Source organism: Sinocyclocheilus anshuiensis, unplaced genomic scaffold (genome assembly GCF_001515605.1).
Source record: "Sinocyclocheilus anshuiensis isolate Anshui unplaced genomic scaffold, SAMN03320099.WGS_v1.1 scaffold11, whole genome shotgun sequence".
NCBI classification, from domain to species: domain Eukaryota; kingdom Metazoa; phylum Chordata; class Actinopteri; order Cypriniformes; family Cyprinidae; genus Sinocyclocheilus; species Sinocyclocheilus anshuiensis.
Window position 1 is genome coordinate 1,202,550 of NW_015551076.1, and position 6,974 is coordinate 1,209,523.

The following is a 6,974-nucleotide window of genomic DNA, read 5'->3' on the forward strand; positions in this document are numbered from 1 at the left end:
TTATTTATAAAAAATAAACAAATATTTTCTGTGAAATTCAGTAATTAAGTTAATTCTGTAAAAGTAGTTACCATTATAATCTTGCCTGCTGAAAAACAAAACAATAGAACCCCTCCCAAAACACAATAACAAATTTAATGGATTTCAGGGTTACAATGGGAATTTGTTTGGTTTTAATGTAAACTATAATGGTGTCTATTTGATGGATTCTATTGGTGGGATGTAATCTGGCAGATGGCAACCAATAGAACAACAGTAATTCCTATTGGAATAATGCCCAAAACAAAAAGGAATTTTGTAATGGTTTAATGGAAACTATAAGAATTTCTGTGATTGTTTCTATTGTTTTTTTCAGCAGGGTAATGATACCCATACTGTGCTGCACATTATTGACAATATTGAGCTGAAGCTTGACTTTGCAAATTTAAAATCGCAAATCAAATCGCAATATCTGTCAAAAAAATCGCAATTTGATATTTTCCCCCAAATCGCACAGCCCTACTAAGAGTTTTGAAAATGTACACCTTACTTGTGAAAATAGTACCAAACCAATTTAAAAAAACTGTAAATATACACAGTACACACACATACATTATGTAAACAAAAACTTAATCGCGATTAATCGTTTGACAGCACTAGTTATATTTTCCAGGTCGGAAAATACTTAAATCTGTATAAAGTAGGGACCAAAATACCACATAAACTTGGCTTTGAGCCAGTGACCACCCACAACACCCTAACATCATTTTTTGTGCATTTTACTTTTGAAAGGTGGCATGTCGCTGCATCTGAATCTGGCCCGGGTGCTCAACAAACTCGGTCGGTGCTGTGGGATCATTTCACTGCAAGTCGATCCAACACGGCACAGACAAACCCGGGGCCTGTCGATAACCCCTGAATAACAACCGCCTGATCGATGAGCAATTTGTTACCCGTCTTGATTATGAGCAAAGAGAATTCTCAGGTCTGCAAAATCCATTCTGAAAGTGCCGTCAAGTCCAAAAACAAACGTAATAAAAGAAATTAAACTGAATCTGAGAAATTAGCTCCAGTTTGCAAAATTGTTTCTTAAATGTTCTCGTTTGAGCGACTGCCAGACATTCCTGTGAGAGAAAGGCAAAGAGAATTAGCTTTCAGTTCTGCTCTGCAATGGGGTCTAAAGGACACACACACACACAAAGGTGCAAGCCTTCTAAAAAATCCTTCTGAGCACATACATGAGCAAATGCAGTCAAATGTATCATTAAACTGCCCATGAAAGCCTGATATGGTGCCTGTATACATTTACAACGAGAAAAACAACCTTTTTTAGAATCATCATTTGATGACTCATATCAAGGCATAGACTGATGCACTTACACCCAAAGTGAGGATTTACACACACACACGGCACAGGGGACGCATACAGATTCTTTCTCCTCAAATAGAAAGCTGCGATGACTCATTCTCTGCACAGCCCCAACTGCAATGCTCCTCCCTGCCAGCAAACACACACACTCTCACATACACATACACTGGTGTGTATTTATTCCACCGATTCAAATATTAACACATACAGATAATGAAAAGATCCTCTGTGTTGGAGGAAGGCCTCCTGTGGTATTCCAGAGAAATCAATGTTTCGAACAGGTTGACTCATTTAAAGCGGTGTTTACTGACCCGTGTCCCGCTCACTTTTCAGACAACAAACTGCTCTAATTATGATACGAGTTGAGTTGGAAACCAAGGAAACCAAGGTTAAAAAAAAATATGGATGAAGAATAGCGCATGCACGTACATCACTAAATTATTTAAATTGTGCATTTATGTCTATTTATGCTGATATTTGAAAGATATTTGCTTTGACCAATACTTTTCACAGTTGCACACACTTTTTTAACAGGTTTATCTGTTCTTTAATGTCAGGTCTATTGATAAACTGTGCAATTTTTATTTTACTGTGCCAAAAAGCAGAAACAAAAACAATTAAAGGTGCAGTATGTAATATCGATGGGCTATGCAGTCCAAATTCAAAATATTGGAGAGAGTTGTTTCTTCCACCCACTCATCCTCACACTTGATACTCACACGGGTTGCCAGATTGAGGACATGCAAAAGGAACGAGCGCAACTGACGATGGAAGGCGACAAGCCTTACACACTGTAAGCTGATGAGTTGATTTATCCACATTTTAATATGCCTCTGGTCACAGAGCTTTTTAGATGGATGTAGAGGCTTTTTAGTTTGGGTAGAATCTGCAAACTCTGACCCAGTTCGTTTGCTGGCTGCCATGGCTGCGATATGCTGTGTTTTCCACCAAACAGCAACCCGAGGTGTCAAAATACTACTGGGTAAATTGGCAGTGGGAGAAATTACTAGGGCTGCCCTAGACTAAAGATTTTTCTGGTCGACTAGTAGTCGTTCATTTGAAGCATTAGTCGACTAATCGCACGTTTATTAATAAACCATTTAAATCATATGGCCCTTTAATTGCGTAAATAGCCTAATAAGCGCTCAAGCGCATGCTTAAAGCTTGCCACAGCGCACCGGCAGAAGTAATGATTATGAATGTGTCAGGGAAAAACAGTAAGGAGGCTACATTAACAATTTAATAATTCACTGATAAACTAGTCAAGTGCTTTCTTTGTTCTCGGGTTAAGAGATGAAGTTGGAGACACTGACTCATCATCTCCGCAGTAGTGATGCGCCTGTATGCATGTTTCATATGGATTACATAATCTGAGAATATTTGTCTTCCATTTGAAAGTAGACATTTCACTCTCTATAGATATATTTTTCATCGGTGTATTTTAAGAGCAAGTGAGCGCACCGGCACCTCCATCTGTCCTGCAGTGAGCGCACGCTGCTGTTCAGATTCTACACTCCACACAGACACTTGAATAGCGCACATTTCTCTCAGTTAGCATCAGATTGAGCGGCCATGTAAAGTTGTTGCTACTTACAAATTACATACATTTGAGGTCGATAAATGAACGAGCTTTGGGTGTTCTGCCCGATGTACTACTACATAGACCAGCCGTCAACGATCTGCGTGACTTCGCCAATGTGGATTTTTATTTATTTATTTTTTTCCTGCGACTAAGCGACTAATGAAATTTTGGTCGACCAAGCCTCTTTAGTCGACTATTAGAGGGCAGCCCTAGAAATTACACAGACAAAACAAAAACAGACATTCTGACACACACACACACAAAAAAAAACACATTTCAAACTAGAATAACTGGCTGTAGCATTATTTTTTAGAGAAAAAAAGTATGTGAAATTAGCATGTTTCCTAAATATCTGCAAACATATTATGGTATTTATGACTTAGTATGGTCAAAAAAAATACAAACAGCAGCTTTAAACTCAAAAAAGTTCATATTGCACACTTAAACATTAAAAAACAATCCGACACTGTAAGAATCAATTGACTAAAATAAACAACATTGGTTTTTAGCCATAAATTTTGACTCGTTTGCAAATGCACAAATTTAGGATGTTTAATTACAAATAGTATATTTTACATAGAACTACAGCGAGGGTTTCCACACAATGCACATTTTTACAGACATAACAGCAATGTACGCATGTTAATTTAATAAGAAAACTCTCATTATTAGGTCTATACAATTATCAAAATAACATCAAAACTGCTATTTGGTCAAGTGCGATCATTAAAACTAAATCTGAGATTGAGTTAAAGTGCCCCTATTATGGGTGATGAAAGGTTCATATTTTGGTTTTGGGAGTCCCCAACAACAGGTTGACATGCATGCAAGGTCAAAAAACACTTTCATTGTCTTTATAATATGCATTTATTTTTACCTTCTTGCTCAATGACTCCCAAACGATTCGCTCAACGATTCATTTTTCCAAACCCCTCCTTTGCGTGATGCTAATCTGCGGTGATTGGTCTCATTTTCCTTTCATCATGCTTGTAATGCCTGATAAAGCAGCATTTGTGAGCACAGTGCTGCTTTGTGTACAGCGTTACTGGGGAAACAGCTATTTTTACCGCTCCAAAAGCGGCATCTAGTGGCAAAGAATTAATCTGCATTTTCATTCAGACCAACACGAAAAGACCAACAAATGGGCAGGCAATATGCTAATGTTTCATGTTGACTTCAACATGAAACGGCTTGGGATTAATATCTCGTCTTTCGGTACCAAATTTCGATACCTAAGGGGTTAATCTCATCAACGTCAGTGAGCCAATAAGTCTGCAGCACTAGGTGTGCTCGAATAGAAGCGGGGCGGCACAGATCGATTAGTGTTTGACATCCGCGAGAGCGATTCGAAAGCATACGGAGCAGTCTGCTCTCTATAGCTCTCGTGGTACTGTAATACACTGATCAGTCTGCACAGTCGGTCTGCATCAAGTCGAACACACCTGATCCTCGTCATACTGGCGTTTCCACTGTGTTTCAAGCCAGCTTTCCACTATTTCCGACAAACGGATAAGTCATTCGTTTCCAATGGAGAATAACGTTAGCGTGGGTGCTGCGTGGAGTTCCGATCATACACAGATGTCAGTTCATACTAGGGCTGCACGATAAATCGCATGCGATATTTAACGCGCATCTTGTCAACCTCCCAGCCTCATACTCACCGTCCCACAGCGACACCCCATAAACACCACCACACTCACTAATTCATACAATATGGATCTATGTAACTAAGAGCATTCTGAAAGACTGCTTATGTGATATCAACATGTCAATTTATTATAAGCAACAGAAGACTTTAACAGCCAATGACATTTACAGCTGGGGAGACTGGACTGATTTCTTACTGTTTAGTGTTAATCATTTAACTCGGCCTGTAGCGTCTGGACCAACCAGACACAATGTTTTTTAGATTAATTTAACAAATACTCTGCAACACCCCTCAGTCAACAGACCAACTATGAGGGTCTATGGACTCTTCCCCTGAAATGCATCTAACACCTCAGAAAGGCAGAACAGGCCTCTGGTTCCATGGCAACCAATGCTGATATCACTGGTTTTATTGGTTGACGCCTTGCGTTTTTCCCTATGCTACTGCTTGTATCTCTCGTTTTTCGAAGCAAAAGTTCAGTTTAAGAGAAAGTGCATGCCATTCTTATTTGAGAGTATAGGCTATATCAAAAGTAAGCTAAAAATGTATTAATTTGCATAACAATTACTTTGTTAGAAGACAGGTTTCTGTTTAATGGTCTTAAGGATATAGGAAGCACCTGTGTGGTGAGGTAAAGTTCAAGTGATATTAAAAAAGTTTTTTGACAATGGTCACAGACAATGACTGTTTACATGGACGTCATTAATCAAATTATTTACCTTATTCTAAATAAGACAATATTATGATTAAGGTGTTTACATTAGTTGCTTTTAGAATATTCCTTTCATGTTCCCGTTTTATATGTTATAGTACATAAATCAATTATTGGCACACGTCATTACGTCCCCACGCGGCGCCATCCAACGTTCCCTCCAGAATTTAATGTATAAACATACTGTATAGTTCATCTTCATTATGATGTCATACAGTGGTGTAGTCTAGTAGTTTTTTGTAGTGGGTATACTCTGATATTACCTCCCAGCCTCATACTCACCGTCCCACAGCGACACCCCATAAACACCACCACACTCACTAATTCATACAATATGGATCTATGTAACTAAGAGCATTCTGAAAGACTGCTTATGTGATATCAACATGTCAATTTATTATAAGCAACAGAAGACTTTAACAGCTAATGACATTTACAGCTAGGGAGACAGGACTGATTACTTACTGTTTAGTGTTAATCATTTAACTCAGCCAGTTACATTTATCTTAAGAATATGGTCCCTGGAGAATAGGTTTTATCAGCTGGCAATTTTCAATGCACATTTAAGAGTGCCTGTTTTTAAATTCCCTAGCCTGACTTTGTCTACAAGGTTGGTCAGGAGTTCTCATCTCTCTCGTCATCTGAAACAAGGAGATATAAACATTGTATTCGGTTTAACTGCTGTAGACACAGTATGTGTGTTATCTCTCCCCTTCTCTCGCATTCACTGATCCACCACACTAACGTTACTTAAGTTATTAGCTAGTTATGTTGGCTTGAGAAAGTTAAACTATTTACTCTACTGAGACCAATAATTTTCTGTACTGAAAAAACAGTATTATATATCCTCCTAGGGCTTTAATGCTACAGGCACCAAACTCATCAGAGACATTGGACCTGATCTGTAGTTTGTTTCTATATCTTTTCCAACTGATGAGACTTAAAGTTATCTATAAATAATTATCAAAAATCTAAGATTTCCCATAGACTTGCATTGGCTGAGCAAAAATGCACTCTCTAGAGGACAACTGCAGTCCAGTATAGGGAGCCACAGGATAAGAAATCTTCCAACTCCCCTCATTTACTTTAGTTTTCAGACAGTTACATTTACAAATAATTGCATACTTTTCTTTTATGCCTCCAAGCAAAGCTAACATATTTGATCATGACCAGGTCAGGTAGTGACTATCTGATGTCCAGAAGCCAGTGTGAAAGACGTTCGGGACAGTTGACTGATCTCTCACTGCTCCGATGGGGCCATTGGTGTATCCTCACGAAACGTAATCATTTGCACGTTTTTTAAGCCTTGCCAATTAAAGGGGTCATATGATGCTTTTTTAAAGATCATTATTTTGTGTATTTGGCGTAACAGAATATGTTGACATGCTTTAATGTTCAAAAAACACATTATTTTTCAAATACTGTACATTATTGTAGGTCCTCTATGCCCCTTGTAACACTCCAAAGAGAAAGGAAAACTTGAAATCGCATCATATGACCCCTTTAAAACATTCAAGCAATTCGTGTCATCTACTGCAGCTGAACAACAGCAGCTTCAGGGGCAGGCTTACGAAAACACCGAAAGAGTGCAGTTTGAGTTTGCTTTCGTTTCATATATCATTTAGTGATTTACATTAAGAGTGATTTACAGCAAGAGTTGCGCAATAGCACTGGTCATCAACAG